The sequence below is a fragment of the Bactrocera neohumeralis genome, unplaced genomic scaffold (assembly GCF_024586455.1).
Source record: "Bactrocera neohumeralis isolate Rockhampton unplaced genomic scaffold, APGP_CSIRO_Bneo_wtdbg2-racon-allhic-juicebox.fasta_v2 cluster10, whole genome shotgun sequence".
NCBI lineage: Eukaryota > Metazoa > Arthropoda > Insecta > Diptera > Tephritidae > Bactrocera > Bactrocera neohumeralis.
This window is the reverse complement of record NW_026089623.1, coordinates 24,762,600-24,787,238: the sequence shown is the minus strand read 5'-3', so window position 1 is coordinate 24,787,238 and position 24,639 is coordinate 24,762,600. Positions and strand designations below refer to the sequence as shown.

At 36.2% G+C, this 24,639-nt stretch overlaps 1 protein-coding gene across 7 annotated transcripts in view; it reads left to right on the top strand.

The window, feature by feature from the left end:
• LOC126765259 (uncharacterized) overlaps positions 1-24,639 on the top strand; it is a 255,305-nt gene that overhangs the window by 17,552 nt on the left and 213,114 nt on the right. Inside the window, exon 2 of one of the 7 annotated variants that reach the window (XM_050482954.1) lies at positions 17,660-17,776. The exons of the other annotated variants lie outside the window; for them this stretch is intronic. The gene's annotated coding sequence lies outside the window, so the exon portion shown is untranslated. The remainder of the gene's footprint in view (positions 1-17,659; positions 17,777-24,639) is intronic. 7 annotated transcript variants of the gene reach the window in all.

The following is a 24,639-nucleotide window of genomic DNA, read 5'->3' as shown; positions in this document are numbered from 1 at the left end:
CTCCTGTGTAAAAAACATGTTCAGATGAAATAATACAATATTCAAAGGCATTATGAACTGCAACACGAAGAATATGATCGTACCGATTTTTTTATGAGCTTAAAGTCTTTAGACAACATTAAAGCAGAGGTTTGTAAGTTATTAAGTTGTTCCAAATATGGTATTAACTGGAATATTGTACTTTTAGGAATGTAGTAACGGTGTATTCTATGTTAGCTATGCGATTGCACTTAAAATGGTGTTCGGTAACCACCCATTTTCCGATGGAGATTGGAGCTGGAACATAAACCAAGGATCATCTTCCGAAGTATAAAATATATGCTTATCGAGGTAAACCATTGCACGAGGAGTACAGGATATGACAAGTGATAGTGAACGGCAATTAAAATAGCGAATTTCCACATTTACCTCCGTATAGTTGGCTCTAGACAAGAGTACGGAAGTAAATGATATTACACAGTTGGCTGTGTTTATTCGGGGCACAGATATTGAGTTCAATATCACAGAAGAGTTGCTGAATCTAATACCTATGAAAGGAACTACTACAAGAGAAGATATTTTGAATGCCGTTATGAATTGTGCTGCTGGTAAGGGCTTAGACTGGAGCACAGTGCATGGTGTGGCGACAGATGGTGCTAAATCAATGACGGGCACAAATCGGGTTTATAGGCAGGCTTAAAAACAAATTTAGTCTATCAAAGGATAACGACTTCATTGCGGTACATTGCTTGGTACATCCGGAAGCCCTATGTGCTAAGTCGTTATCTTTTGCACATGTAATGGCTGTTGTTGTTAAATGTGTCAATTTAGTAAGATCTCATGGTCTCAATCATCGTCAGTTTAAGGAATATATTGAAAGTATGGAGTGTGATTATGTGGATATACGAGTACCATATTACACAGAAACATGACAGTTGAGTCGTGGGAAAACACTTTTAAGATTTTACGATTTGAGGTAATCAATTTCGAACTTTGTAGTAATGTATTGTGTACATCGTAAACGAATAGTATATAATATAATATTTTGATTTTATTCTATATGTATTGAAAAATAAACCATTTGAAATATTGCACGATCCAAATTGGATAGCGGACTTAGCCTTTTTAGCTCATGTTACGGAACATCTTAATGATTTAAATTTGATATTGCAAGGAATGCATAATTTAATTTTCGATATGAGTGACGCTTTCAAAAACTTTAAAAGGAAGCTTGAACTTTGGAGATAGCAATTGGCTGCAAGTAATGTTTATTTTTTTCCTCGTCTAAGAGCATTAGGTGAAAACTAAGCGCTGAACGTTGAAAAATATTGTTGTGAGCTTTCAAATTTATTAGTTGAATTTGTTGAAAGATTTGCAGTATTAAACACACTCCAAGAAAGTTTCGACATTTTCGTAGCTCCTTTTATCTTCGATGTTCGCAATGCACCACAGGAGTTACAGCTTGAGCTAATAGATCTGCGGTGCTCTACTCTTTCAGACATAATTACTTTTTATAAAGATCTTTGTTTAAAGAAATATCCTTGTTTGAAACTTTTTGCTTCGAAAATTATAGCTATGTTTGGAAGCACGTACACTTGTGAACAATTTTTGTCAAGAATGAAATTAAACAAACATAAAATAAGAAGTAGGTTATCAGATTTAAATTTTGGTACAACAATGCATGTAGCTACAGCAAATGAGACTAAACCAAACATAGAATTTATTACTTGAAATAAACCAAATTAAATGCTGTTATAAAGACAAATTAAAAAAATTATTACTAAAATAAAATATTTATTATACTTTTTGTTATTTGTCTTACATTTTATAAATTTATAGTAGTTATAAAGAAACTTAAAATTGTTGGGCAATTTCACAATTATTACCCACAGTGCAACTTCCCATATATGCGCGCGCTTTCATTTGTAAATATGGAGTGGTAAAATACGTTGTTCTCACTTTCTTCTTTATGTTTGCCTGCGATGATCCCCTCACCTAGCCCTCAAAATGTACACGCGTGCCCGAACGGTGCAAAATGCCACTGAGGGCTAATATGGCCACCCCTGTCCTAGACCAGTAAACACATCACCGCAAAGCCCAGTTTTCAATAAATTTATATACATACGTCTATGATTTTTGGAGTAGAAGTATGAAAGAAGTACATCAGGAGAATTACAAAATTTGGTAAAATCGATGCCACGACGATTATAAAATGTGATCCGTTTCGATTTTCCCTACTTTTTTTTTAAAGAAAAAACATAGAAACTTAAAATTTATTGAGGAATGTTTATTGTCATTTGATAGAACATTCTTTGGAGTTTTTTTTATTTATGAAAGTATCTCTTTCAAATTGCAGTTGTGGCTACGTCTGATTGATCATCCCTTCAGTCTAATTTTCGTTGACTTGTTTGAGCATTTCGACTGGTAACTGGCGAATGACACGCGTGATGTTTGGCTCCATGGCTTGAATGAAAGCGGGTTTGTCTGCATAGACTTTAGAATTTCCATATACTCACAGGAAAAAGTCTTAGTGTGTTATGTCATACGAACTTGGTGGCCAATAGACTGGCCCAAAACGAGAATTTATCTACTCACCGAAGTGTTTCTCGATAAATCCATGGATTGATACTATTTTTTATTTTTTTTTCGCAAGTATTTTATTTATTGGATCTGCTTTTTCTTAAAGCCTAACAATAAGTTATAAAATCTTAAATCTATTTAAAAACTAGACAGGCTCAAGCAAGTGATTGAGCTGTTTTGGTGATACGTCGCTCTTTAATACGCAGGCATATCTCTTCTTTTAAGTCGTGTTTGATCGCAGGAATGTACCAAAGCATTAGCCAAAGGATTTGGGTGATCTCGAAGTTTAGATATAAGTATGTACATATATTTAATTCTGCTATCTTCCACTTCTATCTTTACCATAGGAATCCCAAGGTCTTTATGGATATTTTCGGTACGCATATACCATGGTGAACACGTCATTGTTCTAAGCATTTTTGATTGGAACATTTGTATTATATCAATATTAGTTGCACAAGTCGTACCCCACAGTTGAATGCCCAACTCCCATGCTCCAATATTTTATACAATTCTAAAGGTAGAATTTTTTAATCTTATATAAAAGACCTTCGTGCCACACCTTATCAAACGCCTGAGCTACATCTAGAAATGTTGCTGAACAGTACTCCCTGTGCTCAAATGCTTTCCTTATCTCGTTAGTAATTCTATTTACTTGTTCTATTGTGCCATGTTTTGCACGAAATCCGGATTGATGCATTGGTATTGTATTATTTTCGTAGAGGAAAGGAGACATCTTTGATAGTAATACTTTTTCAAATACTTTTGACAGACAGAGTAGAAGACTGATTGGTCTGTATGAAGACGGCTGTGTTAAGTCTTTCCCAGGTTTATCTTTCAAGATAATCTGCGACTTTTTCCATGAAATTGGATAGTATCCGAAACTAAGAATTGCCTTGAAGAGCAAAGAGAGCACCTCTACAGCAATAATTGGTAACTCAATCAGCATTTTTGGGGAAATTTTATCATGTCTCGGCGACTTTTTTGGATTAAGTTCTTTGATGATACCAATAATTTCAGAAGGTGAAGTCTTAAGAGACTCGAGCGAGCAAGTTGTTCTTTGGCAAATTGGGTTGAAATACCTTTTCTAGGTGATTTGTAAAGTAATTAGCCATTTCCTCGTCACTTCGAGCCCAATTTCCACCCAAGTCTCGTATAGGCATGTTGGAATCAGTTGGTGGCTTCATGGGCTTTTAGGCTTTCCAAAGGGAATTTTGCATGTTTGAATTTGGACACAGCTTCTTTATATACATTTCAGGGTTCAATTATTCCTCACGTTTAAGCGCTTTTTTAATTTACGTACAGCAGATTTTAATTGAAGCTGAGTGGAAGGGGAACGATTTATCTGTCATTCACGTCTTGCACGCCTTTTTTCATTTACAAGCATTTCTATTTCTCTATTAGAGATTTTTCTGAAACCAAGCGGCTTACAGCTTTTTTTTGGTGTTGCTAAAAGAACTGCGCTGGTTATTATATTATTGACTTCTCCTATACTTTCGTCAATATCTCTTCCTGTATTTATTTTGTACTCAATATTAACGTGGCTACTGACGTATTTTTTATATTTTAGCCAATTTGTTTTATAAGATGTTAGACCCACATTTGGATTAACGAGTATGGGTTGTTCACATAACTTTATTAGTACAGGAGAGTGATCAGAAGATAGATCAGTACATGTATCAGCAGTTATGTGCGATTTATCTATATTTTTGATTACAGTAAACTCAATTAAATCTGGTATTTTCTTACGATCACTGGGCCAATTTCTAGGTTATTGTGCCTATTTATTACAGTTTAATACAGCTGTCGTTCTTTCGGATTAATAAGACGTGAGCCCCAGTACGTGTGTTTTGCGTTGTAATCTCCACCTGCTAGAAATCTTTGACCTAGTGTTACAAAAAAGTTTTTAAATTCGATTTCTGTAATTTTAAAACGAGGTGGACAGTATATAGCCGTGAGGTTTATGTCTAAACCCCGATTTTTTAGTGATATTGTTGTAGCTTGTAACTGCGGTGTAGCATGAGATTCTAGAGCATAGTGGTTTAAACGATTTCTAATCAACACTGCCGTGCCACCATGCGCTTTCCCATCCGGATGATTTGTAACATATGTATAGTCTAAATCCCGGTATATTGAAATTATTTTTATTTGTTAGATGAGTTTCTGAAATAAGCATTACAACTATATTCTTTTCAGACAGAAATCTGATAATCTCTAATTTATGTTGGTTAACATCATTAGCATTCCATATACAGATATTCAGTAAGCTCATTTTTTACTTAATACATTTTGCAACATTTGATTTTGTGATTTTATTAAATCTTTGATCATGTTTGGCATGGTAGACATAAATTGTGTCATACACTGTGTAAGATTTATAATCATAGTTTCAATACCTCCATTTGGAGGATTTTGCGGCAGTTGCATTTGCACAGTGTTGCCTTTCACCACATTTGTATAGCTTCCTTTCATATTATTATTGTTCGAAGTAATAAGATTTGAACTTTTTTCTGAGGTTGCAATAATTTCATTACGGGGAGTTTGTGATATTTGGTTACGACGTGCTTGAATGCCCTGTGACAACTTCGATTTCGAATCTTTATATACAGGGCAACCTCTGTAGTTAGCAGTGTGATTTTCTCCGCAATTGCTGCATTTTTTATTTAATTCTTCTTTCTTAAGGGTGCATTTAGAAGTGGAATGTAAATCACCACATACCACACAAACAATTCAATTTTAAACATTGGCTGTGGTACTTTGTTTCTATTAAATATATTTACAACTGTTTTAATTCCAAAACCGCATTCTTCCAATGCTTCTTTGACTTCACTAGAGTCTACGGCGGACTCTATACCCTTGATTACAACAACTAGACCCTTAGAGCTCTTCAGTTGATACGAATAATAATTCTTGTTTTTATTTGACAAAAATTTAACTATGTCCATAAAACTGTTTTCAGTGTAGGACTGAATTTTTGTTTTATCTATATTGCCTTTTTTCAAAGGCACTATATGAAAATTGTTAATACCTACAATTTTGCTTAATTCAGCAACAAGAGCATTACTGCTAGGCTCACGCAAATATATTGGAGGTGGTTTGGCATTAACGACTGTGGTGGTACCCTTTGCATCGTCGTCTAAACCATTGCTTAGTAAAACAAATCTGTTGCCATTTAAAACTTCCCTTTTATTCTTATTTGGTGTGCCGCCTTGAAATTTCTTAGGATTGAACGCTGACTTTGAAGGACTTAGTTTCCTTTTTATATTGACGTTGCGGTCAATGCCTGTGTGTACAGACGGGCCTTTTTTTTGCGTTCTCACCTTGCGTTGTGATTTTCTTCGTTGCCGGCGCGTTTGCAGGTACCTGCAGACTGGTTGCTGTCAGCGCATTTGTTGTTGCCTGATTGTTGTTTTCTGCTGTTTCTGCTGACTGCGTTCTTTGCTGCGATTCTTTTTCTGCTGATCGCCGTGATGACTCATCATCGCCGTTACCCTTTTTATTGCCAGTAGTTGTTATTGTTGTTGGGTCGACAAAGCTGAAGTAGGCATTTAGGGAATGCCTACGACCTTGCTGGTGAGGCTGCGAAGCACTCATTATTGTTTTTATTATTCTTTTTTTGTTTTGTTTTTATCTATTTATTTCGTGCACTATTTGCTTATGTTTATAAATAATAATTTGTGAGCACTGATTTTTTGTTGATTGTTTTTATTTTATTATTATTAACTGGTTACTTTTCTTCACAATAAGAATACACGGAGCGAGTTAAAAAACACGTCCGTACACCTTGAACGCCAACGTAAAAAAACTATGTGTGGGAAGTGACTCCGTCTTGTTGGATCACGAGCTTCAATTTCCGGCATCAATTGCCAGTCATCATGGCGCGATAACGGTCGCATTGACGGTTACGTTCTTACGGGCCTCATTTTTAAAGAAATATGAACCGATGATTCCACTGGCCCGCAAACCACAATGGAATGGCAGCTCTTGAATCTCTTCAGGTTGTTCGGCCCAGTTGTTTACATACCTATTGAGCCAGAAATGAGCCTCATCTTTTTGTTTATTGACATAGATACCACCTACGCGGTTACAGCCGAGCTTACAACAGCGCGCCAATCGTTCCTCTTTTTCGCTGCTTGGCACCAATTGGAGAGTCCAAGCGAAGCCAAGTTCTTCTCCACCTCGTATTTCCATTTATAGATGAGGTCTTCCTCTTCCTCTGCTTCCCCCGATGGGAACTGCGTAGAATACCTGTAGAGCAGAGGTGTTTTCGTCCATTCGAACGACAATGTCGTCGTATATCTTATACATCGTTCCATCGAATGCGATATTCGCCGTGGCTAACGCGCAAAGGACCATTAATATTCCGCATTAATTTTTAGTACACACTTGTCTTTCCCAATACATAAGTTGCATTCGGCGATTTTTACGATGACAGAAATTATTCTACAGAGAAGTCCCATTAAATTTGGTGTGCAAAATCAAATTTCTGGTGCTGAAAAGTGTTGAAAAGGGGCTTCTGTGATAATAGTTTGTCGGGACGGAGTATTTTTGATTTGTACCAATTATTTAAAGAGGGTCCAGAACGTGTTGATGACGAACCACGTGCAATGCGGCCATCAACATCAACTACTGATCAACACGTCAACGAAATAAAAGAATTAATGCTTGAGAATCGACAATTAATTACTTTTGCAAAATATAAGAAACAATACCTCAAACTGATTTCGTAGTCAGCATAATCGATAATTGAGAGTGAAAATTACTAAAATGTATGTTAATAATTTGTTCTGATGGGCAGTCTTTCGTCTCCTGAAAGTCGGATTTGAATCCGAAAATTCTACGAGTTACGGTGTACCAAACAAGCCAAACAAGTTTTATAATAAAATTCCGGGAAAATGTGTATTCAACCTATCGTGTTTTTCAGATATTAATCGTCTTATGGTGGAGATCATTGGCTTAAAACTGCGTTCATTTTGGTTTTTTAAATATGACGCTACTTTACCGCTTTGTTTCGGAATCCGATCCGACGGAACATCCGACTTCTCAGCTAGAGATGCAGCCTCAAATCATAATTTTTTTCAAAACATTTCTAAAGGAATATTCTTTTGTTTCCCTATGGCAGCCAGTGCCTTTCATTTTACCTTGCGTGGTTTACAGCATTTTTTTTGTCTCCTTGGTAAATATTATACAACGTCGTCCCAATGTTCCTATGTCTGACTACTCTTATTCCTTACAAAAGTAAACGCTTTTCTTCTTTGTTTGAGAATTTTAGTTAACTTTCCGTATTATTAAAAGGTCTGCCTGATACATACATTATAAATTTGCGATATACATTTTAAATACTAGTTTTCCTTTATACAGAAAATATCTCAATTAGTATTGTAACAGATTTGCCCATATGGTCATTAATGTCTAAATCAAATTAAAGAAATTGACAAGTATGGCTATAATGGAAAAACAGCGTTTATTCTGCAATTTAAGCCAAAACAGGATTGGAAACCGAATTGTGAGTTTGTTGTTTTTTTCTACATGTTGATAGTTTTTAAGGTGCACAGTGAGGAAATTGGGACTTGATAGGCCATAACTCTATTCACGTGGCATATAAACTTACACTTTTTGTAGAATCATTATCGATAGATAAATTTTATTTAAACACATATTCAGTGGTAAATCCAATTATGATTAAGAACAACTTCCGGTTGATTTCATAAAAACATAGAACATATTAGCTAATGGAAAGGGTATAAAGTCAAGGGATCATTGAGTTGTCCGTGTTATATTCACATTGGATTCTTTGTGATTTGGGATGTTCTGTACAAAAAACGTTTTATAGGCGGGACCATGCCCAGTTTTCAATATTTTATCAACCAGAGATGTCCATTCCTACTATTATCCTCGATATGAAATTACAGAATTCTATATTGTTTTGTGGCTTAGTGCTACAGAATTTTAAAATTTTTACTAAATAACATTTTTAGGGTGTGGTGATCCGACTCAGCCCATCTACAATACCAATTTCCTCTCAAATTTAATTGAGATATCGTAATTTTTACTGATATGTAAAAAATATGTGTCTTGCGTGTACAGATAGACTTTTTGTAGTTATACAATGGACAATGATGGAAGTTATTCCCCCATGCACTTACTAATTATGTCAATTAGGCTCCCATAGCGTAAAGCTTTCACATTAAATTAGAAATGCACTGCAAAATTATTTAAAAACACAGCAAGACTTCCTCGGTCACTGAAAAAATTGCGGCTAAAATGCTTATGCAATTTTGAATTCATCCATTTTATATACTCATACTTATAGGGATGTACATACATATGTATGTCGATGTAGAATACAAATCTGGGAATAAAAGTGTTTTAATACATATGCCGAGCTAGTTGCATACAAACATACGATTATGAGGACAGACTGATTATAAATTAAAACTTTGAGCAACGTTTTTTCCTCTTTTATTGAAAACTGGCAGTTGAATTTTTTACACTATTTTATAAAAATACGTTCCGTAAATATCAGAGAATCAGTAATTGAAAGAGAAAGAACTATAATAAGTGATCGTGTTGAACTCAGTGGCTCACGCAATTCCAAATTAATTTATAAGTTTTAAAATCGATTTAAGATACTCAAATACATCACATTAAATACAATAGACTCAATCAAAGCACAATGTAATGAACTGTCTATCTTTTTGCGACCACACAACAACGACAATCATAACAATAATTCTGATGGTACTTCTCATCTCTATTCTATTAACGATTTGATATCCACGGCAGATAAACTGCCTGGTATAATTGTTTTTTTTTCCGAACTTGCGGTACCTATATCTTTTACAAAAACTCATACATTATACTGCAAAAAAATAGTTTTATTTGCCTTTTGGTGTAATTTCTATGGTTTTGTGCGTGCTGAATCCGCAAATGGCTTTGATAGAAATTTGATACAGAAATTAATTTTTTCTTTATCTATGTTAGGCCTGTTATCATTTCAATCGCTAAATTCGGGTGTTACCGAACATTTTATATTCTTGCTACTTTCAAGAATCAAAGCCGGCTAAATACCTTAAGGTACTAGCAATTTTGGAAAATGTGGTGAAAGGGTTCAAACTCATTGTTCAACGATATCACGAATGGATTACAGTCAAAGTAAAATTATACTAAAATCATCATCTATCGATTTTATCTATTTTTGCCAATATCACATCAATTAATCCATCCATTGTTAATAAAAGTACTGTCAACAAGCAGAATCGTGTAGAGACGAGTAAGCTCACTTTTTCTGAAGTACTGAAAGACAACTCAAACGCGGTGAACGAAAAAAATACAAAGATGACCGAAGACCTACTAACTCAAATACTTGAGATGTTAAATAAACAAGAAACATTCAATAACGATCTGTGCAGCCGCTTAGATAACCTCGAAAAAAATAAAAATAAAGCAAAACGGAAGACATGAATGGTGCTCTCCGAGTTATGACATGGAATGCAAATGGACTATTAAAGCACCAAGAAGAGCTGAGCTTCTACTGATTTTACAAAAAGAAAAAATAGATGTATGTCTTATTTCCGAAACTTATTTTACGAGACACAGCCATATAACTTTCAAAAATTACGATATCTATCATACAATCCACCCTAGTAATTGTGCGAGGGGAGGCACTGCTGTTATTGTTAAAAACAGCATTATACATTATGAGGATAGAAAAATCAGTACGCACAATATTCAAACCACAACTATTACATTAAAAGCAATGAACCAACCCTTGTCAATTACTGCAATGTATTGTCCACCGAGATACAAAATCCTCGTTGAAGAATATAAAGAACTTCTCAATATGCACAAACACAAATTTATTATGGGAGGCGACTTTAACGCTAGGCATGTTTACTGGGGATCGCGCCTAACGACAGCTAAAGGGCGAGACTTATTCCAGGCAGCTCAAGAAACGGGGTGTGAGTTTGTATCGACCGGAACACCAACTTATTGGCCAACGGACACCAACAAAATACCTGATGTAATAGATTTCTTTATAACCAGAAAGATATCTCGAAATTTCATAGAAATAGAAGGTGGATTAGATCTAAGCTCTGATCACTCCCCATTATATTTAACAGTAAGTGAAACAGTCATTAAAAGAGATCTTAGTCTGAAGCTATACAACAAAAATACGGACTGGACTTCGTTCAAACAAATACTTCAGACTAAAATAAAGTGTCCGAAAATCACAACAATTGAAAAACTAGAGTTAGAAGTTAACACATATACGAAAGAAATTCAACAAGCAGCTTGGGATAATACTCCGGAGTTAAAGCGGAAAAGTGTAGGTTCAAATTACCCTAAAGAGATAAAAATCCTTCTAATTAAGAAAAGAAAGTTACGACGGAAATGGCAACAAACCCGCTCACCAATCGACAAAACCAACCTTAATAAGGCAACAGCAGAATTAAAACGAGAAATTGCTCATATTAAGAATGAGTCAATTAATAAATATTTATCTCAACTATCCGCTGACAAAAAAGATGATTACTCACTCTGGAAAAGTACTAAGTATCTGAAACGTCCAACAAATCACGTTGCACCACTAAAAGTTGCTTCCAATACATGGGCTAGAAGTTATTGTGATAAAGCTAATGCATTTGCAAAACACCTAGCTGAAACCTTTCGTCCAAACGAGGATAGTGAAATCGCGTTCCTCAGTAGCATTAAACAGGATCATGCAACAATCCCAGCAATCACCATTTGTGAACTTAAATGTGAAATTAAAAAGCTCAAAGTTAAGAAAGCAGCTGGCTTCGATTTAATTACAGCTGAAGTGTTAAGGCAGTTACCATACATATGTTTACGGAAGCTCGCCTATCTTTTCAATACAGCAATCCGTCTGACATATGCATTTTCCAAGCCTTTAGAAAGTTGCCGAAGTTGTTATGGTTCCTAAGCCAGGAAAGGATCCTCACGTAGTCTCGTCATATAGACCAATTTCGCTACTTCCACAAATCTCAAAACTTTTTGAAAAATTAATTTATCTAAGATTAAAATCTATAATCGACGAAAAGCAGTTAATCCCATCGCATCAGTTCGGTTTTAGAAATAAGCATTCAACAATAGAACAAATTCACAGAATAGCATCAGAAATAGAAAAATCCCTGGAGGAGGGAAACGTATGCTCAGCTGTATTCCTTGACGTTGCACAAGCGTTTAACAAGGTATGGCACGAAGGCCTTATGCAAAAACTAAAATCATGTCTTCCGGTTGAGTATTGTGCTCTTTTAGAATCGTACATCACCATGAGATTTTTCCGTGTAAAACAAGGAAATGAATTCTCTAAACTAAAAGAAATTGAAGCAGGAGTTCCTCAGGGAAGTATCTTAGGTCCACTTTTATATATTTTGTATACAAGAGACTTACCGTTAGCACCAAACAGTATGACTGCCACTTTTGCTCATGACACCGCAATACTATGCGTCGAAAAAACAGCAGAAAAAGCTGCGATAAACCTGCAACATGCAATCTACTCTGTAGTAAGCTGGACCAAAAAATGGAGAATAAAACTAAACGGTGGGAAATCGGTTCATGTAAATTTTACAAACAAAAGAATCACTTATCAACCTATAAGTATTCTAGATGTCTCCATACCATACGCAAATACAGCTAAATATCTTGGCATCACGCTCGATGCTAGATTACGTTGGAAGGAGCATATCAAAATAAAAAGGATTGAACTTAATCTCAAATTGTCGAAAATGAAATGGCTAATTGGGCGAAGGTCAAACCTGTCCATACACAACAAATTACTTCTTTATAAACAAATAATCAAGCCGATATGGTCATATGGTGCGGAACTGTGGCGATGTGCCAATGATGGCAGTATTAATATTATACAAGGTTTTCAAAACAAGGTGCTAAGAGGCATTGTAAGTGCTCCTTGGTACTGCAGAAATGCTGATATTCATCGAGACCTAAGGATGAATACAGTCGCCGAAGAAATAAGGAGTCAGGCAGATGCCCACTACAAAAGGCTTAATGCACATGTGAACGAGGAGGCGAGAAATCTTCTTTTAACACATGCTTCTCTAATCGATTATGTCGCAAAAAACCACATAGCTTAGTTGGAAGCTAAAATATAAAGAAATTAATTATACTATATACCGTATATGTATGAATATTACTATTAATTTCTATGTAATTTGTTTTTAAGTTATTCAAATCAAACTGCTCGTTAGTTTTTGAAACTAGTTGTAGTGATATCAAACATTGTTAAAGTTTAAACAAAAAAAAAAAAATATCACATTAGGAGAACTCTCTTACTCTTGCAAGATTGCACGATGACACAAAATGCAAGGCCAAGAGAGCACATTCTTTATTCATTCTTAACAAAAAACGTTTAACAAATTTTTATAATTTAAGTAGAAATTTAATATCTATTTAAAACTTACCTTCCTCAACAATTTAACGGCGCAATATGTCTTTTTGTAAAATGACAGCTGAAACAGGGTTGCAATTATATTTTTACGTGTCATTGCATGAAAATAAACGTGGGTTTTGGTCTGACATATTTTACAGCCATTGCAAATAATTTTCTGCGTGCGTTTGTTGTTGTGCCGTTGCACCAAGTGCAAGTGTTTCGCAAGATCAAAAGAATACCCCTACTCCTTTTACATGCTATATATTAATAAAATGCACCCTTGGTTTGCCTTAATGCACTTATCATCACCAAACTATATTGAGTAAAGGAAACTGGATTTTCGAAAGTTTTACGTGGCATAAAGTTCATAGGAAGTTAGAAATTCTTTATGTAGGTTTTGACATTTAGACTTAATATTATTAGGAAAGGATTCTTTCCGAGTTCCATCTCACACATAGGCCGACATTTTCGGTAAAAAGTTAACTATTAACTGTGTACATGTATCATGGGATACATAGGGACTTGAGAAGTTTTGGTTCGATTTGGAAATTGTTTGGTCTATTCGTGCAAAGTTTGTTCCCATTATATAAATTGATTTTTTATTTGGATACTGGAATGTGAAATAAACAAATGGATTTTTAAAAAGGCGTGGTTGTAAACCGATTCCCGATTTTGATCTGTAAAATAGGAATGGTAGAATAATGTTATGTACCGAATTTGGTTGGTCGACCAGGTCCCGTGATATACGATTTCAGCTAAAAATGGGCGGTGCCATGCAAATTTGCAAGTTTTCATGGCGGCTCCTATAAAGACCTCTAGTTCCATCTTGAACGTAAAATTTAATGTTTCTGACGCATTTACTTATTATTGTTATTGCAACGGTAATATAACATCCGCTTTAGTGGCAAGGTGGCAACGCCATTGTAAGGTGTTGCGGAGCAGACCTCCGGAGCACATGGCAATGTACGACGCCCCCCACTCACGTATGATGTGCAAGCCGAAACACGTCGGGGAGTGACACCAGCCAGTACAAGAATTGCACTTGCCTGATGAGACGTTCCGACGAATGGCGGTTTGACACACGAGCGGGATGAAGGTTGGGGGGTTGCCTATTCAGAATTGTAGTCATGCAGCCTGCTTGAGCTCTTATGGACCAAAGGGGTCCTTTTTTGGCACTCGAGTAGAGTGGCAGCGTAGTGCAAAATTAGAGGCTAATATCGCAATAGAGCGTTGGCAGTGGGGGTCCACGTATCTTATGGTCCACTCCCGGTGGGCCTTAAATGGCTGCATCCATTTCATGTATTACACCTAGTCGAAGTGAAGTTTGGATAGAGTCTTCTAGCGCAAACGCAGAAAAATTCCTCCAGGCCAGACTCAATGCCAGCACGAGTCAGGAGGATGAGGACCACCGCTGCTGCTAGGAGTTGCTCCTATAATAAAAAACTTAACCTAAAACTCACCGACCAAAGCAAGGTTAGATCGCAGAAAAAACAGCTTTACATAGAGCTTTATTGATTTGGGAGGTATATAAATTGAACTTATTCGGGACGATGCCACACCCTCATTTCAAAGATTTTAAAACCAAAGGTGCCCTTCCTTAATTTAATTCGTTGTACCAAATTTGTATCTTAATTTACGGCTTAGCTATGTCGCCATATACACATTTGATCAATAGCATTTTTTACGCCCATCTACGAACAAAGAAAATGTTGTCGATGCCAGCTTGTGTGTCATCCAATTTATTCAATTTTTTCAGTGTAAGTAGCTTATAGAATTTGTTCTGAGCGAATTTTGTTGTATTATCTTGAATGGTTTAAGAAACATTTACATTATGGCCTTTTGAGGACTTTTAGCTCGCAAGTGCTCCTTGCTAATGCAATCCCCTGTGCTAAATTACAGCTCTATATCTTAATTAAGTGCATAATTATGGTAGTTATATGCTTTCTTAAATGGCGTTTTGTGGGCGTGGCAGTTATCCGATTACGTCCATCTGCGAAACTGTCCTTTCTGTTTTTGCCAAAAAATCCACGTAGCAACTTTTCACACATAGTGGTATTTAATGTTACGATCGAAAATTGTCAAAATCGGACATGACTTGTTCCAAAAATGGGTAAAATCGGGCCGGCATTCTCTTATCTCCCATATATCCAACATAAAAATTTACCAACTTTTGGTTTACTTTATATTGCATCTATCTGTCAATATATGTATAAGAAACGCTAATGAAATTCCAAATGAACGGATGAATTCACGGCGTTTTTGTCAACAGCAAGTATTTATCCTGATTTTGCTCCTATGATATGTTATTTAACCTAAATGTAGACAGTGCCACGCTTATCGTAATTTTGCTACTTGTATCACCCTGAGTGTAAAATTTAATGTCTGATGTATTTGGTTATTGATTTACCGCCCTTTTAGTATTTCTTTTTAACAAACCCGTTATATAAGGAGTGGGCGGTGTTATCATCCGATTTCATCCCTTTTCATGCTTTCAGTAGGGGTTCTTATAGGAATTGTCCTAAACGAAGGTGGTTATTTTAGCTTTAGCGGTTTAAGTTTTGGCTTTGGTTCTCCTTGCTACTGCAATCCTCTCTGCCAAATAACAAGTTTAATTATGCCATTTTGTAGGTCATTGATTAATGGGATTTTGTGGACGTGGTAGTGGTAGTGGTCTGATTCCGCGCATCTACAAACTCGTTTCAGAGGGGAAAATGGGGGACATGTCATACCCGCCCAAAGGCTAAATGGTTTTTTAATAATTATACTACTCTGAAAAAATATAAATTAACAAGAAAAGCAACGATACTTATCGCAACAGTGTGCTATTTTGAATTTATAATTGGGATTTTTTAACTATGTGATATTCTATCTCTAACTCATTCGCTCAGTGTGATTCTTCACAAAGGTTCGATCGATCTTGCAAAGGCATCAAATATGATGCTTGTAACGTTCCGAAATCGAAGACAAAAAGCTGAGGAACATTTTCGATCCATTTATTTAGACACGAAAAAAATGGCGGCAGAACTGAAAGTTGACGAAGAAAAACCAAGAATCTGCAAAATTTCTGCATGTGAACTTGCGATGAATACTACAGGGTCTCAGTATGCACACCTCTATTGGATACCGTTGGCAAAGATTGGAAGACGAGCTTTCCTAGAGAAGTATTAGATGGATTTCAACTGAGTTTGCTGTTTCCAAAAAAAGTATTTACTTTAGAAACCAAAATATTAAAATCGTATTGACTGCTTGATAGATAGATTCAAAGGCTTTTTGGATATAGACAATGACGATTGAAGCTCAAAGGTGAACTTGATCAGTGGCAGTGCAAAAGTCAAAAGACAAGAATTTACCGCCTACTGCATTGGAAACGTTGAAGAACTCTGATGTAGACCTTTACCCCATAATCCATATTTTTCTTCGCATATTCTGTAACTTCGTATGAAGAATGCGAGCTCTGGACGCTATTTTACGACCCTTTGCCACCATATAAACTTGTCTTAGGTCTTGCGTTGCTGCATACGCATCATGGCATTGAAGTCACAGCTGAAGAAGTTATCGAAAGACTCTCAAAACTTGGCCCACATCCATGATATTAAACTGTATAAAGACTCATTTATTTAAATAATAGTCTTCATGTTTCAAGTGAGGTTATTCTTGCTCAAACCTCACTAGAAAAAAGCACAAAAAAACTCACCACATGAGGTGAAAAGCACTTTGTTGTGAACCAGCTGTTTTACAAAAACAAACAAGGCAAAATAAAGAAATGTGAGTAGTTTTGCAATCCTATTAAATTTGGTGCATATAATGGTTTGTCAAAAAAGTCTTGCGGTATTTTTATTGAAATTGAAATGAGTTTTTAATGACTCATGCCCAGCTCTTGACCGATGCTACGGCTGCTACTATGCCGGTCTCTTTCGACCAATTCAGCGATTTTATCGTAATTTTCGACGACAGGCCTTCCGGAGCGTGGCGCAACTTCGACCACCTCTCCACCAGAACGAAAACGTTGAAACCATCCATAAACTGTGCAATTTTTATTGGCGGCTTGAGATGCATTTTTGCCTTTATCGTAGTAGTACTGTAAAATATGTCGTATGTTCTCTTTATTTTGCTCCGTGTTTGCGACGCTATAACTCACGAACGACTTAAAAGAAACGACAATCAATCAAACACGTGTTAGCGCGTAAAATGAGCTTTCTAAAAAGGTATAGCATAACCTGATGCGACGAATAAAACTAAAACTACGCGCTTTCAGCTAGGAACTAGCAAAAATACCGCAAGACTTTTTTGACAACCCATTATTATAATTTATGTTTTTTAGGATTTCAAAATGTGAAAGGACAACTCGGGGGCAGCTGCAGCATTATAGCATATTATATAAATATAAACAATTTTTTATTCGCACATATATTAAGTGCAAACATACATATTTACAAATAATATATGTCCGAACTATTTAAACATAAATATGTATATGTCTTTTTACTCATACTTAGAAGGAAGTAAAATGTACAAAGTCCGTAAATTATATTTTTATTTTAATAGACAAGCACTTATATTTATAACAGATAACGCCTTTGGAAGAATAGTCCATCCATTCTATTTGAATAAAATAATTGCAAATTTCTTTAAAAATATTAAAATTAATAAAACAAACACAACCGATTGCATTATGAAATTTACTTTCAGACATCACAAATTTGTGAGGAAATTGCAAGCATTTGAGCTTTTGAAATCATCCCAGCATTCCGAAAACCTCACAAACAACAAAAACCTCACAATAGTGAGGTTGGTGGTTTTTGTGAGGTAAGTAACAAACATAAACTTGTTGTAATCTGAACGTAGTGTAGAAAGTGGCGCGGTACAAAAATTGCGGTAAATCAGAACGTAAGCAGTCACTTTCATATCCCAATCTGCAAATAGTTATTCGTACCATTCCTCTTAGGACCGACATATCAGTGCCCAATGTCTCTGCTACCTTGGCAGATATTCCAAGTTCTGACGAAGATAGTGATGTACCTGAACCCGAGGAAAAGTCAAGTTTTAAATTTGACAATGACAGCGGTCTGGAATTGTTTTCCCATGGGTGGCTAAATGATTTGATCGGAGACATCAATCTTCTCAAAAAAGCAACTGAGATGCTCCGATCAAGGCTCAAAAGCAGATACTTTCTTTTATTGGGATTCTTTTATATAGATATTGTGAGAAGCAATTCTCTTTCTACTTTCTCCATGAGGATAAGTTAGTTTATTGTAACAGTAACCTTAAAGCAGTTCTTCTTCCCAATAGCGTTTTCTACGCTTCCTATCGGTCATATCTCAACGAAAGCTATAAGGACTTGAAATTGGTCCTTTGCAAATTAAAATGTAAAGACCTCGGTTAGCAAGTGTGCGGTGATTAAAAACATTATTTCAAAAATTACGATATCTATCATACAATCCACCCTAGTAATTGTGCGAGGGGAGGCACTGCTGTTATTGTTAAAAACAGCATTATACATTATGAGGATAGAAAAATCAGTACGCACAATATTCAAACCACAACTATTACATTAAAAGCAATGAACCAACCCTTGTCAATTACTGCAATGTATTGTCCACCGAGATACAAAATCCTCGTTGAAGAATATAAAGAACTTCTCAATATGCACAAACACAAATTTATTATGGGAGGCGACTTTAACGCTAGGCATGTTTACTGGGGATCGCGCCTAACGACAGCTAAAGGGCGAGACTTATTCCAGGCAGCTCAAGAAACGGGGTGTGAGTTTGTATCGACCGGAACACCAACTTATTGGCCAACGGACACCAACAAAATACCTGATGTAATAGATTTCTTTATAACCAGAAAGATATCTCGAAATTTCATAGAAATAGAAGGTGGATTAGATCTAAGCTCTGATCACTCCCCATTATATTTAACAGTAAGTGAAACAGTCATTAAAAGAGATCTTAGTCTGAAGCTATACAACAAAAATACGGACTGGACTTCGTTCAAACAAATACTTCAGACTAAAATAAAGTGTCCGAAAATCACAACAATTGAAAAACTAGAGTTAGAAGTTAACACATATACGAAAGAAATTCAACAAGCAGCTTGGGATAATACTCCGGAGTTAAAGCGGAAAAGTGTAGGTTCAAATTACCCTAAAGAGATAAAAATCCTTCTAATTAAGAAAAGAAAGTTACGACGGAAATGGCAACAAACCCGCTCACCAATCGACAAAACCAACCTTAATAAGGCAACAGCAGAATTAAAACGAGAAATTGCTCATATTAAGAATGAGTCAATTAATAAATATTTATCTCAACTATCCGCTGACAAAAAAGATGATTACTCACTCTGGAAAAGTACTAAGTATCTGAAACGTCCAACAAATCACGTTGCACCACTAAAAGTTGCTTCCAATACATGGGCTAGAAGTTATTGTGATAAAGCTAATGCATTTGCAAAACACCTAGCTGAAACCTTTCGTCCAAACGAGGATAGTGAAATCGCGTTCCTCAGTAGCATTAAACAGGATCATGCAACAATCCCAGCAATCACCATTTGTGAACTTAAATGTGAAATTAAAAAGCTCAAAGTTAAGAAAGCAGCTGGCTTCGATTTAATTACAGCTGAAGTGTTAAGGCAGTTACCATACATATGTTTACGGAAGCTCGCCTATCTTTTCAATACAGCAATCCGTCTGACATATGCATTTTCCAAGCCTTTAGAAAGTTGCCGAAGTTGTTATGGTTCCTAAGCCAGGAAAGGATCCTCACGTAGTCTCGTCATATAGACCAATTTCGCTACTTCCACAAATCTCAAAACTTTTTGAAAAATTAATTTATCTAAGATTAAAATCTATAATCGACGAAAAGCAGTTAATCCCATCGCATCAGTTCGGTTTTAGAAATAAGCATTCAACAATAGAACAAATTCACAGAATAGCATCAGAAATAGAAAAATCCCTGGAGGAGGGAAACGTATGCTCAGCTGTATTCCTTGACGTTGCACAAGCGTTTAACAAGGTATGGCACGAAGGCCTTATGCAAAAACTAAAATCATGTCTTCCGGTTGAGTATTGTGCTCTTTTAGAATCGTACATCACCATGAGATTTTTCCGTGTAAAACAAGGAAATGAATTCTCTAAACTAAAAGAAATTGAAGCAGGAGTTCCTCAGGGAAGTATCTTAGGTCCACTTTTATATATTTTGTATACAAGAGACTTACCGTTAGCACCAAACAGTATGACTGCCACTTTTGCTCATGACACCGCAATACTATGCGTCGAAAAAACAGCAGAAAAAGCTGCGATAAACCTGCAACATGCAATCTACTCTGTAGTAAGCTGGACCAAAAAATGGAGAATAAAACTAAACGGTGGGAAATCGGTTCATGTAAATTTTACAAACAAAAGAATCACTTATCAACCTATAAGTATTCTAGATGTCTGCATACCATACGCAAATACAGCTAAATATCTTGGCATCACGCTCGATGCTAGATTACGTTGGAAGGAGCATATCAAAATAAAAAGGATTGAACTTAATCTCAAATTGTCGAAAATGAAATGGCTAATTGGGCGAAGGTCAAACCTGTCCATACACAACAAATTACTTCTTTATAAACAAATAATCAAGCCGATATGGTCATATGGTGCGGAACTGTGGGGATGTGCCAATGATGGCAGTATTAATATTATACAAGGTTTTCAAAACAAGGTGCTAAGAGGCATTGTAAGTGCTCCTTGGTACTGCAGAAATGCTGATATTCATCGAGACCTAAGGATGAATACAGTCGCCGAAGAAATAAGGAGTCAGGCAGATGCCCACTACAAAAGGCTTAATGCACATGTGAACGAGGAGGCGAGAAATCTTCTTTTAACACATGCTTCTCTAATCGATTATGTCGCAAAAAACCACATAGCTTAGTTGGAAGCTAAAATATAAAGAAATTAATTATACTATATACCGTATATGTATGAATATTACTATTAATTTCTATGTAATTTGTTTTTAAGTTATTCAAATCAAACTGCTCGTTAGTTTTTGAAACTAGTTGTAGTGATATCAAACATTGTTAAAGTTTAAACAAAAAAAAAAAATATCATATTAGGAGGACTCTCTTACTCTTGCAAGATTGCACGATGACACAAAATGCAAGGCCAAGAGAGCACATTCTTTATTCATTCTTAACAAAAAACGTTTAACAAATTTTTATAATTTAAGTAGAAATTTAATATCTATTTAAAACTTACCTTCCTCAACAATTTAACGGCGCAATATGTCTTTTTGTAAAATGACAGCTGAAACAGGGTTGCAATTATATTTTTACGTGTCATTGCATGAAAATAAACGTGGGTTTTGGTCTGACATATTTTACAGCCATTGCAAATAATTTTCTGCGTGCGTTTGTTGTTGTGCCGTTGCACCAAGTGCAAGTGTTTCGCAAGATCAAAAGAATACCCCTACTCCTTTTACATGCTATATATTAATAAAATGCACCCTTGGTTTGCCTTAATGCACTTATCATCACCAAACTATATTGAGTAAAGGAAACTGATTTTCGAAAGTTTTACGTGGCATAAAGTTCATAGGAAGTTAGAAATTCTTTATGTAGGTTTTGACATTTAGACTTAATATTATTAGGAAAGGATTCTTTCCGAGTTCCATCTCACACATAGGCCGACATTTTCGGTAAAAAGTTAACTATTAACTGTGTACATGTATCATGGGATACATAGGGACTTGAGAAGTTTTGGTTCGATTTGGAAATTGTTTGGTCTATTCGTGCAAAGTTTGTTCCCATTATATAAATTGATTTTTTATTTGGATACTGGAATGTGAAATAAACAAATGGATTTTTAAAAAGGCGTGGTTGTAAACCGATTCCCGATTTTGATCTGTAAAATAGGAATGGTAGAATAATGTTATGTACCGAATTTGGTTGGTCGACCAGGTCCCGTGATATACGATTTCAGCTAAAAATGGGCGGTGCCATGCAAATTTGCAAGTTTTCATGGCGGCTCCTATAAAGACCTCTAGTTCCATCTTGAACGTAAAATTTAATGTTTCTGACGCATTTACTTATTATTGTTATTGCAACGGTAATATAACATCCGCTTTAGTGGCAAGGTGGCAACGCCATTGTAAGGTGTTGCGGAGCAGACCTCCGGAGCACATGGCAATGTACGACGCCCCCCACTCACGTATGATGTGCAAGCCGAAACACGTCGGGGAGTGACACCAGCCAGTACAAGAATTGCACTTGCCTGATGAGACGTTCCGACGAATGGCGGTTTGACACACGAGCGGGATGAAGGTTGGGGGGTTGCCTATTCAGAATTGTAGTCATGCAGCCTGCTTGAGCTCTTATGGACCAAAGGGGTCCTTTTTTGGCACTCGAGTAGAGTGGCAGCGTAGTGCAAAATTAGAGGCTAATATCGCAATAGAGCGTTGGCAGTGGGGGTCCACGTATCTTATGGTCCACTCCCGGTGGGCCTTAAATGGCTGCATCCATTTCATGTATTACACCTAGTCGAAGTGAAGTTTGGATAGAGTCTTCTAGCGCAAACGCAGAAAAATTCCTCCAGGCCAGACTCAATGCCAGCACGAGTCAGGAGGATGAGGACCACCGCTGCTGCTAGGAGTTGCTCCTATAATAAAAAACTTAACCTAAAACTCACCGACCAAAGCAAGGTTAGATCGCAGAAAAAACAGCTTTACATAGAGCTTTATTGATTTGGGAGGTATATAAATTGAACTTATTCGGGACGATGCCACACCCTCATTTCAAAGATTTTAAAACCAAAGGTGCCCTTCCTTAATTTAATTCGTTGTACCAAATTTGTATCTTAATTTACGGCTTAGCTATGTCGCCATATACACATTTGATCAATAGCATTTTTTACGCCCATCTACGAACAAAGAAAATGTTGTCGATGCCAGCTTGTGTGTCATCCAATTTATTCAATTTTTTCAGTGTAAGTAGCTTATAGAATTTGTTCTGAGCGAATTTTGTTGTATTATCTTGAATGGTTTAAGAAACATTTACATTATGGCCTTTTGAGGACTTTTAGCTCGCAAGTGCTCCTTGCTAATGCAATCCCCTGTGCTAAATTACAGCTCTATATCTTAATTAAGTGCATAATTATGGTAGTTATATGCTTTCTTAAATGGCGTTTTGTGGGCGTGGCAGTTATCCGATTACGTCCATCTGCGAAACTGTCCTTTCTGTTTTTGCCAAAAAATCCACGTAGCAACTTTTCACACATAGTGGTATTTAATGTTACGATCGAAAATTGTCAAAATCGGACATGACTTGTTCCAAAAATGGGTAAAATCGGGCCGGCATTCTCTTATCTCCCATATATCCAACATAAAAATTTACCAACTTTTGGTTTACTTTATATTGCATCTATCTGTCAATATATGTATAAGAAACGCTAATGAAATTCCAAATGAACGGATGAATTCACGGCGTTTTTGTCAACAGCAAGTATTTATCCTGATTTTGCTCCTATGATATGTTATTTAACCTAAATGTAGACAGTGCCACGCTTATCGTAATTTTGCTACTTGTATCACCCTGAGTGTAAAATTTAATGTCTGATGTATTTGGTTATTGATTTACCGCCCTTTTAGTATTTCTTTTTAACAAACCCGTTATATAAGGAGTGGGCGGTGTTATCATCCGATTTCATCCCTTTTCATGCTTTCAGTAGGGGTTCTTATAGGAATTGTCCTAAACGAAGGTGGTTATTTTAGCTTTAGCGGTTTACGAGATACGTAATTAAAACCTATTAGATGGCAGGGACATGCATTTTTTTCTAAGTTTTGGCTTTGGTTCTCCTTGCTACTGCAATCCTCTCTGCCAAATAACAAGTTTAATTATGCCATTTTGTAGGTCATTGATTAATGGGATTTTGTGGACGTGGTAGTGGTAGTGGTCTGATTCCGCGCATCTACAAACTCGTTTCAGAGGGGAAAATGGGGGACATGTCATACCCGCCCAAAGGCTAAATGGTTTTTTAATAATTATACTACTCTGAAAAAATATAAATTAACAAGAAAAGCAACGATACTTATCGCAACAGTGTGCTATTTTGAATTTATAATTGGGATTTTTTAACTATGTGATATTCTATCTCTAACTCATTCGCTCAGTGTGATTCTTCACAAAGGTTCGATCGATCTTGCAAAGGCATCAAATATGATGCTTGTAACGTTCCGAAATCGAAGACAAAAAGCTGAGGAACATTTTCGATCCATTTATTTAGACACGAAAAAAATGGCGGCAGAACTGAAAGTTGACGAAGAAAAACCAAGAATCTGCAAAATTTCTGCATGTGAACTTGCGATGAATACTACAGGGTCTCAGTATGCACACCTCTATTGGATACCGTTGGCAAAGATTGGAAGACGAGCTTTCCTAGAGAAGTATTAGATGGATTTCAACTGAGTTTGCTGTTTCCAAAAAAAGTATTTACTTTAGAAACCAAAATATTAAAATCGTATTGACTGCTTGATAGATAGATTCAAAGGCTTTTTGGATATAGACAATGACGATTGAAGCTCAAAGGTGAACTTGATCAGTGGCAGTGCAAAAGTCAAAAGACAAGAATTTACCGCCTACTGCATTGGAAACGTTGAAGAACTCTGATGTAGACCTTTACCCCATAATCC